Here is a 12,292-nt window from a genome sequence, read left to right as displayed (position 1 = left end):
CTCGTCATCAATAATAGTGACATGAAAAACTATCCCTACTCATTATGTCGTAAATAAGAAAAAATTGAAAAGAAATAATATATTTAGTGATCGATTCATTTGGAGATGCAAGGTATCAACCCCGTACTTTCCGCATCAGAAGTGAGCGCTCTACTATCTAAATTACATCCCCACGATTCTTAAATCAGAAAACCCTAAACCTCCCGTCATCAATAATTGTAAAAATGAAAAAAAATATCTACGCTCATTATTTCATAAATAAGGAAAGATGGAATCTCATTATTTCATAAGTTTAGTGATCGATTCATTTGGAGATGCAAGGTATCGATCTCCGTACTTTTCCACATTGGAAGCGAGTGCTCTACCATCTAAGCTACATCCCCACGATTCTTAAATCAGAAAACCCTAAACCTCCCGTCATCAATAATTGTAAAAATGAAAAAAAATATCTACGCTCATTATTTCATAAATAAGGAAAGATGGAATCTCATTATTTCATAAGTTTAGTGATCGATTCATTTGGAGATGCAAGGTATCGATCTCCGTACTTTTCCACATTGGAAGCGAGTGCTCTACCATCTAAGCTACATCCCCGAAAAAAAATATCTACGCTCATTATTTCATAAATAAGGAAAGATGGAATCTCATTATTTCATAAGTTTAGTGATCGATTCATTTGGAGATGCAAGGTATCGATCTCCGTACTTTTCCACATTGGAAGCGAGTGCTCTACCATCTAAGCTACATCCCCACGATTCTTACATTAAAAAATCCTAAACCTCTCGTCATCAGTAATTGTGAAAATGAAAAATATCTCCGCTCATTATTTCACAAATAAGGAAAGATGTAATAGAAATAAAATATTAATAACATAATTTACATGGTAAATGTCTTTCATACACTAGACCAAATGCCCTTGTTATACCACTTGAAACGTATGTATGAAGTCTTGGGTTGGGATGTTAAGAAAGACTATGAGTATTATGAGTATAAAATGTCGAATATGAAGTTAGGTTGATTTCGAATATGAAGTCCTTAGATAAGAAGAGATTTAGACATAGGGGCATTTCAAGAATTGAACTCAAAACCTCTTGCACCCCCAGTGAGAATCGTACCATTAAACCAAATGCCTTTTCTTGACCACTCAATATTTTTAGCTTCTACTCAAATATATTTTTCTCTTAGTAGTTGGAGGGCTATAAAACGAAAAGTTGAATTGTTATAATATACAAGGGTTATCAAATAAACCAACAACCCAACAAAAGAAACAAACTAATCAATTTTGGTTGGATTGATCCGGTTCAGTTCATCAGTTTGTTTGATTTAATTTTTCTATTTTGCCTCGTATGACAAGAATATAAAGTTGTATTGAATGCACCTTAGTTTCATTTATGACAAACTCATATGAAACATAATTGCATTAATAGTACTTAGAGTTGGAGTCTATAAGCATTTCATGAACTTCAGTGCAATTCATGCTTCATTAAAGATGAGATGAACTTTAGTTATGTAGGGAAACTTTAAATTGCTTCATGTGGAGCTTCAATTACTATATGCTAGTTACAATCTTTAGGATTGACTAATTGGACACGAATTCATGGATTTAGGGAAATTTTTGTGTAATTATCAACCACAACTTATGTTTTCAAATTTTTAGGACATAATTTAGGTAGTTGTTTTTATGAGTCATAAACTTGTTTCTTTGCATAATATGGATTTAGTTGAACTATTATTGTCGATAAGATGGAGAAAGAATTTTTCTTTGAATTGACTAATAGACCTAGGTTCATCGTTGTTGTCTTTTAACTTGTGATTTTGCAAAAAGCTTAACTAATATGAACTGTCATGTCACAAGAACTTTTAAATCAAGAATATACCCTACACATCATTCAAGATGGCAATAAAATGGAGTTAAATTGAACGCACTTTAGTTTCATGTTTGGCGTGTTCAAGATAAAACATAATTGTGTTATTGATATTGAGTCTGGAGTCTATAAGAATTTAATGATCTTAAGAGAAATTCCTGTTTTATTAGAGGATACCAATTTTATTAAAGGTACTAGGAGTTCAAGAATCTGGATTTGAATCTGGTCAAGGAACAGTCAGATTTGAAAGTTTTGAATTCTAGACAAAATTTATACCTAATTATTTCTTTTTATGACTAATTATAAATTAAGAGAAAAATATTTTTGTAAAGATAGATTTATCTCTAAAGCTTTCACGACGAAACCATGTTTCGACTAGCAGTTTAAAGTCAGGAGATGCGGTCACAGGTGTAATTATTTTGGATGGGTTCGTAATAGAACTTACCGTTGAGATGAGGGAGTCTTCAAAGGTTGTGCACTCATAGATGGGGTTGTTATGTAGTGTTAGTCTGTCTTTGTGTTTGAGTCTTTTTGTACTTTTTTTTATTTTTTTATTTTTTTGTAATTGTATCCCAAACAAATTTTTTTTCTCTTTGGATAAATTTGAATAACACCGTCTTATAATTTAATTTAATTTAATTTTCTTATTTTATATTAATTTACTTTTATTTTTATTTGTTTTCACTCTCAATTTTAGTTTATATTTGAGTTTTGAACCCTTGAAATTTGGGTTGTGACACGTTGGTACCATAGCAGCCAGATTTTAAATTATATAGATTTTTTCTTAGGATAAAGAGTCGTATATCTCTATGACTCAGCTCGATGTCACGTCTCTCCGCGACCAAGTAAGCAGTCTAACCCTATTTTGTAGTATATGATATGTTGTAAAACTTGTATGAATTTATTGTATGTTTTGATTTTGGTGGTAGTTATAAAATGTCCTTGGACGTTAAAGAGTGAACGTTAACTATATAAGACAAAAGTGGATCAACGTTATAGTGTCTAGATATGGTGAGGAGAAAAAGAGTGGTCATGAGATATCTGACTAGCCTTAGGAAAACAGAGAGTTGCCGTTGCACTGCACGAGACATCTAATCCATGAAATTTTGGTACTAGAAATGAAGAAACTGGAGATGGTCCCCAAACGGGACCATTTCGAATCGCAATTTCTTTGGTTCCCTGACAGCATCAACCAGATTAACCCTACGGCGTGACAATCCTTGAGCTTCCACTCCTCCGTGGTCATGGTATCCAGCTTCACCCCCAAAATGGGTTCCTGAATATCTTTCACGTATAGATAATCTTCAATCTGCATCTTCTAGAAACTGATATCGAATCCATCAAACTTTTCAATTCCAGTCTTTGAACTTTTCATCTTCACAGATCGTGGCGAATCTCTCCTCGCTCTGATACTAGTTATTAGAATCACACAACAGTGCACACACTTGATCTAAATGAGCACAAAGAACATGATAGAGAAAATGTAAGAAGAAATATTGACCAATGGTTTTGTATTAATGACCTTAGGTATGCAAAGAGAGGATATGGAGAATGAGAAATGTACATTTAGGAAGCACTGACTAATGGGTATACATATTATTTCAGTTTATTATATATAGCTTCACTATATGTAACCGCCTACTATATATAATTATTTAGTATATATTTCTCTATCACATTTTTACTATAAATCTTCAGCCTTCATATCCAACATTCTAGAGCCCAAATAGTCAGGGATTGACATCCTGCTAGAACACAAAGTCATTTACATGTCCCTAGCAAAATGTCTAGTAGTAATGGAGTCTAACCCAACGATCATTCAGACAAACATCCATCAACCAAGAGGGGTGAAAATGATGACGATAGTACAGTTGAGAAAGAATCTTAGCCATGATGAATCTACACTTGCTTCCATTGTTGTATTTGAAAAGGGGGAGCTCAAGTGTGCCAACCTCAACAAAAACTTTATTGCCACTACATGAACACCACGACCCAAAACAAGAAGGTCAGATATTGGGTTTAAACCCACCAAGAGAGATCAATCACAAGATTAGTTTTATGTCATCTACCACAAATAGATGTCATACAGCTCAGCTTGAGCTAGTTGAATTCTACAAATAGCAAAATGGTATGTTCACAGTCGGGTTTATTTGACCTGCAAAGGCTCTTGTCAATGATCACTCAAATGCTTGGCAAAGACACCAAGCCAACACCTCTACTAAAGAAGGGAGACAAAAAAAAACCAGTAAAGCAACACATGTTCACGCAGAAATACCATCCAGACGGATGAAGAAAAGGGTCGACCACGATAATTTCAAAGCAAATGGAGAGTTATGATAAGTTAAGGTCAGATCAACTTTGAGTTCAAAGCAACAAGAACCAAAGACTGGTTCGAAAATTCTATGGACTAGTCAAAGTTGTCCACAAGATTAGGAAGACATCATATAGGATCCAATTGCTCCTATGGATACAGACTAACCCTGTTGTCCACATCAGTAACTTGAAACGTTATTATTCCGACCAAGAAAACATCAAGTAAATGCAGGTGGTATGACGTCATGCAAAGAAGAAATTGTTTCAAGCGAAGAAAGTAGGAAAGACACCAACAGAGAAGACTTGAAGAGTTAACAAACCGAGAAATGATTTTCAAAAGCTCCTAGTAGGTTGGAAAAGACTCCTCAATACTGAGATCAGCTAGAAGCGCGTCGCGAGACCTAAAGTCAGCCTCATCCTACAACGTTGAGTTTATGAAGAGCCGGTTGATAGAGATATTGACAAATTACTTTTAGCTTATAACATTGCTTTATTTGAAATTATTTTTAACGTATTTCCTCGCTCATGTTTTCTAAAATATTTCTTCTAAACGTGATTCGAGCATACACTGCTATTGTTCATTTAGTCTAAATTTTGCATGGTTGACTTGTTCATTGGATTAGAACAAATGTCACATAATCATTGTCTCACTACTGCAAGAGTGCGATTTTGACACTTGAAATCCGTTCAGTTCTTGGCCGCATCTTCTGACTAGTTATGTGAGTTTGGCCTAGAGCATACGTGTAGCTTGAAAAAGAAATGGTTGGATGCGGACAGCGAATAAGGGTTGGGCCACGGAAGGTTTTTTTTTACCACATATGGACTTTGGGCTAGTGAGTCTTAAATTTTGGTTCGTTTGAAAAATTTTGGTTCGTTTTTTAGTTCAAACGAACCCAAATTAAACCTACTAGTTTCTTCTTCCTTGCACGACTCACTCCTATTCTCTATTCTACCTCTTCTTGCTCTTTGAAACTTCTTTAAAGGCTATTGTTCACCGATTATTTGGGAGCATCTTCCTTAAAAGGATTGTGACCACAGATGACCTATGTAGAAAATTTGTACCCTCTTTCCTAAAACCTTTAGCAGACAACATACCTAAAATAGGTGCACTGACCAGACTGCGCTACACCTCGTCTCACCCCCCCGGAGCATATGGATCCACCCAATCGATGAACACTCAAACCAAACTCGCCCATCCTTTTTGGCACAGGGACGCGAGAACCAATCCGAGTAATCTACAGTGGGGAGACCCCTTAAAGCAATAAGCAAGAATGGCTAGTTTGATAGCAGGGTTAAAGAAAAGGCGAGTATGAAAAGAAGTATCGCGTAACTGTCCCTGTAAGCAGCTTCATTCTTTCTTGATCTATGATCCAACTTTATGAAAAAAATCAGTCTTTCGGCTGAAAGTGTGACTGTTAGGTATGGATAAGCAGGACCTCTTTGTTCGGGGATAACTGGAGATGTTGGCTAAGAAAGCTAAGCAGGCAAGTATAGTATGGACAAAATGCACATACAAATTGATTGACATGATCCCTCTCCCTCTCTCTTTGGCTAGTTGGCTAGTTGCACGATAAGCGGGAAAGCATATCAGGTAGGGAAAGAAAGGCTACTCGATCTCCTGTAAGGCCAACCGTCAACGGCAAGCTCACCAAGCAAGGTTTCGTCTACTATGGACCAGGAAGCTCTTGGAGGAGCTAACATGAAATGAGAAATACATTCGTTTACGACAACTAATAGATAGCGAACCTTTTGGTAGAAACTGAATGATCCCCTGGCTCGGGCAAGAAAAGGAAAAGGTAGTCGTACTCCTACTTTTTTCGTCGGACGATAGAAAAGTTTGAGCTAAAAGATTGAATCACACCTGGTAAGAAAGGCGGTCTTAACAGGTTTCTCCAAACGTATAAACAAAAAGAGGAAGCAATCGGTCCTAAAGAGGATACCGATACGCATACATTCTCGCATGGAAGAACCTAGCTGAACCGGATCAAGGGTCCTAACTTAGTCCGACTGACCTTCATTGGCTTGCCCCCGCCCTTGTAACAAGGTCAACCCGTACGTGCTCTTTCCTTTCGTTTAGCGAGATAGCTTACCAGCTCTTTCGGCTCATAGCAGCAGTATGAAAAGCGGAATCCTCACCCTGAGTCGAGTCCGCATTGCCATACGAATCGACATCGGCCAAACCAAGAGCTACTATTTTTTCTTTAATGAAAGTGGATCTAACAGTTTCGATAAAACCAACCTCTTCTAAAGAAGAAGTCGCTCTGCCTTGATCACCCTGGACATATGTAGCTCTCGCTTTACCTTTGCCTATCGTGAAAAGGAAAGTTCCCTCAATAGGCCCTCCCAGCTCCTCAACGTCTTTCTATCAATTGAGAGAGGTATAGAATAGTACAACAAACCAACAAGACAAGAATGGACTCATAAGATGGGCGGTCAGGGAAACTGTTAAGGATATTTAGTAATAAATTATAGTTTACCATATATATTATATTTGATATTTTATTATAAGACAAATATCTAATATTTGTCTTATTACCATAGGTATCTTTCCATTTATTGTTATTTCCATTTATTACTATTTCCATATCCTTGTAATTTATTTGATTATAAATAAGATAAATTTCACACCATTTAGATGTCGTGGATTCAGCAAACATTCACAGAAACGATTTCATTTGTGTTATCCGCCAAGAAAATGATCAAGGAATTCAGATCCTGATTAAAGTACTGTAGGCAAGCGAAGCTTTTGAAAATGAAAGCGTGTAGAACTCATATCCACTTTCTCTTCGATTCGTAAACTTCGGATCTGATCTTCCTTTCCTCTCTGGGTGACTGAGAGACAATTTAGGCCTAGCGTGCATCCGATTCAGTCAACAATAAGGTACAAAGTGGATTGATTAAATGGGCTTGAAGTTCCATTATCGTTAGGTCGAAGATCTCTACTAGGTTTAGTGCACTTTGGTAGTTGTGAATGTTTCCGTAATCGAATGTCTTTCTCATTCGACATTCTCTCTTACCAAGCACTCATACTCGCCAGGGTTGAGGAGACAGTCCGTGAGCTAATTGGGTTTCGAGATTGCGTATATGCGAAAAGAGCTCGCTTTCGACTTTCTCCTCGGTGTTTTGTGCCCGGTTCTGGTTCAGGAAAGGGTCTGATCTCTTTCATTGGAGCACATTGATGTCGAAGGAGTCTTCAGAACCGGTTGAGAGGCTATGATGACTTCAAGCTATTCAAATAGCATTACTGATACTACAAAGAAAGGGTATCTAAGTCACACTAGTGGAATAGCTTTTTCATAATAATTATCTCGATATATGATACAAAAAACCTGCCTGATGACTTATAAGGTAAGGGCTATGGGGCTTTGCACTTTGGCCCCTGAGAATACCCGGTCAAGGTGACAGGATTTGAACCTATGGCTCTCTTAAACTTCTTCATCGGTTACTTGTTATGAAAAGTTCCTAGAAAGAATAGAATCGAACAATTTGTGTAATGCTCTTTTTGAAGTCGGCTCGAGATGATCTTTATTCTTCCAAGAATATGTTTAAAATTCACATTTTAAATCATATTATGATGCTTAATTCATTTTGATATAATATTGTTGGGGGCATTTTGAGAATTGAACTTGAGACCTCTCACACCCAAAACGATAATCATACCACTTTGACCAAATACCATTGTAGTCGATCTATAATGCAATGCACACGCATTCCTTTGGGTTAGGCCCATTGATAACTATTTTTTTTTTTTTTTGTTTCCTTTTGGAGGGGCATTCCGAGAATTGAACTCAAGACCTCTTGCACCTAAAGCAAGAATCATACCACTAAACCAAATGCCATTATAATGGATCATATATTAAGTTGTTTCTATTATGTATCATCATTATTTCATTTATTATTTTGTTAATGAAATCCAAAAAAGAATAGAAGTAGTGTAAAAAGATAATTACTGTAGAGAGCAGAAAAAAGAATAGAAGAATAGAAGTAGTGAAGAATTGAACTTGGGACCTCTCATACCCTAAGCAAGAATCATACCACTAGACCAACTACTCTTTTTAAAAATAATACAACATGGCACCAGAAATTCTGATACTGGTAATTAACTACAAACCTTTGAATAAGGTTTTAGAATAAATAAGATATCCAATCCAAAACAAAAATGATTTGATAAAAAGAATTTAGAGTCAAATATTTTTATAAAATTCGACATGAAATTGGGATTTCGAAAAATTCTAATTTCCTAAAAGGAAAAATATAAAATAGCATTTATGTCAAATTTAGAAAATAGGAGAGGAACGTTATGCCATTTAGGCTAAAAAACGCTCCATCCGAATTTCAGAAGATTATGAATGATATTTTAAATCCTTTCAAAAAATTTCGATAGTTGATGATGTGTTGATATTTTCTAAAACCATTAAGATCAACACTTTAAACATCTACATACATTCATTAATGTAATTAAAAGAAATCAGCTAGTTGTGTCCATACCAAAAATCAAATAATATGAAACTTAGACCCGTTTTCTTGGATTTTAAATTTATTTGAGCCTTATTAAAACCCATCCAATGGTCTTTGTCTCAAACTTTGGTGATGACGTATCCTAGAAAAGCCAACTTCAAAAAAATTTTAGGTTCTCTCAATTACGTGTCTTATATCCTTCAAGATATCAGGCACATTTACAAATGTCTTGATGAGTGTCTTTAAAATAATACAAAGTCTTGATTTATAAGGGATATCTCTACAACGAAAAAAATCAAATCATTAGTCAAATAAACTCTCTACTTAAGTCTTATTGACCCAAGGGCAGATCTCATAATGAAACGTGACGCATCAAATATCAGATATGGAGGTATCTAAAATTGTCAAAGAGGACAAAGAATCAATTATCATATTTCATTCAAAAGCCTCCAATAGTACCATACAAATTACAAAATAGTAAAAAAAAAAAAAAAAAAAGTATTATTTCCATTGTACACCGTATACACAAATTTTAAAGAAAATTGAATTAAAAAAAATATTAAAATCTATTCGAGAGTAAAATTTAGTTTTAGAAAAAAAAAAAAAAGGGAATAATCTTGTTTCAAACAAAAAAATAATTTTGCTAGATAGAAGTAAATTTTGTTGTGGTTTGATTTTAAAATTCTTCCTATAAAAGAAGTTGAAAACACCTTGGGAGATTACCTATGGGAGAGTTTCTAACAAAGTCTCTCTTCTCTCCTCTGTATTCTCAAACTCATACTAATCCAACCAATTATTTGCATGGACTCAAAAGTTCAATTACCTCTAAAAGAAGTTGAAAACACCTTGTGAAAATCTGTAAGGATACTACGACCTTTAGCTTTGCAAAATCCAGCGTTGTTGAAGCTTATCAAAATCGCTGCAAAAATAAAGTTTAACAAGTGGTTCTATGATGTAGTGGTTAGCACTTTCGACTTTGAATCTAACGACCTGTGTTTAATTCCCAATAGGTAATCCACCAATTTATACAAAGTTGGTCCATAGCCGATTCGGTAGGGTCACTTTTGGACTGATAATCTGTAGAAGGGGTCACTAAGGTTGAGATCATACAAAATGGGTCCATAGCTCAATGTTAGAGCATTTGATTTTTGATCAAGAGGTCACCAATTCGAACTTAGTTGGGCCCTTCTATCTTGGATAGAAATTTGTTACACTTTTTGGACCGACACTATGTCTAAGGGGTCATTAAGGTTAAAATCCTACAAAATGGATCCATGGCTCAATGGTAGAGAATTTGACCAGTCACCCATTTGAAGTTGGTTGGACTCTTTTGGATAGACACTTTTTACACTTTTGGACTGACACTCTAGAAGGGGTCACTAAGGTTGAAATCATGCAAAATGGGTCCATAGCTCAGTGGTAGAGCATTTGATTGCAGATCAAGAGGTCACCGGTTTGAATCTGGTTGGGCCCTTTTATTTTGGACAGGCACTTTGTTCGATTTACCCCGATTGTCTAAAGGAAAAGAAATAAGAATTTGATATTTATAGTTGTAGTTGAATGCTACTTAAATTGATGAAGTGAAATCTTACAATAGAGTCTAATAAAGCATTTGTCCATTAGAATAGATTGGAATTAAATTCTTTATAGTTCAAGATAATAGTTGTATTCTTTAAGTGATTGAGACTAGTGTTACTAGTACTTGTTAGTCTTACTTGTGTGCCTCTTACAATACTCTCAATAAAGGATCGTTTGATCTATTCTACTCTACTTTACTTCCTCTTAAGAACGGTGTGGTATTGACACAACTCATATTAATGATAATCATCACTTACATCCAAAACAAGAGTATAGTGGTCGACTATCGTCAAGGACCCATTCACCATTTCAATTTCTCCTGACGGAAAAGTTTTATTACATTCATTTCTTTCTCAAACAAAATTAAACGTGAAAAGGGAGAAAGAAAGAAAAAAGAAAACCCTTAATTTTGAAAGCTTATCAAATACTCTTTGATCGATGTAAAGAAAGCTTGAGAATAATTTATTCTCACATCCCTCTTTGACACTTGTTGATATTTATCTGCCCTTCACATGTCGTATCATAATCATATCATATCGTAAAAACTTCGTGGTTATATTCTTCCCTAATTTATCATAGTCTTATCGTCCTTAGACATATCATAGTTGTGTCGTTACCTGAACGTACCTTAGTCATAACATTACAGGAAAGTATCGTAACGCTATCGTTCTATCAATCTATCATAATCCTATCTCTTTCTACCCATAACCTAATCGTATTGTTCTATGAATCCATCATGACCATATCGTTTTTATCAATCTGTCATACCCATAGCACTTTGATACGTAATCAAACCATAACGTTTCATGAACATATCATAGTTGTGTCGTTACATTACGTTTAGTGCATCCTCCTCATATCCTATCTCAAATATACCATTGAACACATGGTACCATAAGTATTATCATACAATTCACATATTATAACATATCATAAGCATATCGATTCACAAACATTTCACACATATCCATATATATGACACTTCCAGAACCACGGGCATAGTTAACATCAAATATAACCATACGGATGGTAAGGCCACTTCCAGAACCACGGTGTCCCCAATTTATCCTTAAGAAAGTTTGATTTGTCCTTTGTATTAAAGTCAACCTATATGAACATGACATCAATTTCAATCATTTCTCTAAATTTTATGATGCTCTAGTGTTAGATTTCATGGGAATATTGCATGAGTAAAGTCTTTGAAATGTTTATATATCAAAACTATTTTAACACTTTCCAAATCTTGATTTTTGGCTGTTTGTGTTTTTTTTTTTTACTTGTGTTCCTCATCTTATTTCCCGGTTTGTTACATTTTTTTTAAAATTATGTTAGCAATGAGCCAATTTAGTCAATTCATTTTTTTTAATTTATGTTAGTCATTACTTTGGGCTAATTTAATCTATTTTATTTTATTTTATTTTTTTGCTATTGATTTATTTTATTTTATTTATTTATTTATTATTATTATTATTTTTTTTTTTTTCTATTGATGACTATCTTTCTAAAACATACTAAATAAAACTAAATAATTGGTTAAAAGAGGATATGGGATATAACTTAAGGATAAATCTCTTTCCACATGAGAATAACTCATTCTCATGTCCATCTTTGCTACCATGTACTAAATTAAGGATTTTATTTCTCTTTGGTCAAAAAGCACAAAATTGAAGTTGTAGTTAGTCAATTATAATATTTGTCGTGCTAGTTTTCAAACTACTTTAAATGGGTGTAAAGAAAGCATGAGAATAACTTAGTGTCACTAATTTGACGCGTGTTGAGCATGTACTGAACACTTGTTAATACAATTCATACATTACAAATTAATAATCCATCGTATCAGACACTTGACTTTGAATATATTTTGAGAGTGAACCGTACATTAAGCTTTTTTTTTAAGTATACAAATATATAAACTTATTTATATGAATTTATTTCTAATATAAAATTGCTAAATTTTTTGAAATAATTCTTTTTAATTAATATATCATTGTCCCATCGGTGTCCTAGTTTTTTAAGAATGACATGTTACTGTTAGGAATAGAAAAAGAAAACTGCAAAGATCAGAAGAATTGGGAGAA

General features: G+C 34.5%; 1 non-coding gene across 1 annotated transcript; it reads left to right on the top strand.

The window, feature by feature from the left end:
- Window positions 1–10,038: 10,038 nt before the first annotated feature.
- TRNAC-GCA lies at window positions 10,039–10,110 on the top strand. The gene has a single exon. It is a non-coding gene; the product is annotated as a tRNA-Cys (tRNA).
- Window positions 10,111–12,292: the final 2,182 nt, after the last annotated feature.

Source organism: Cucurbita moschata, unplaced genomic scaffold (assembly GCF_002738365.1).
Source record: "Cucurbita moschata cultivar Rifu unplaced genomic scaffold, Cmos_1.0 Cmo_Scf00110, whole genome shotgun sequence".
Classification (NCBI taxonomy): domain Eukaryota; kingdom Viridiplantae; phylum Streptophyta; class Magnoliopsida; order Cucurbitales; family Cucurbitaceae; genus Cucurbita; species Cucurbita moschata.
This window is presented reverse-complemented; position numbering and strand designations above follow the sequence as displayed.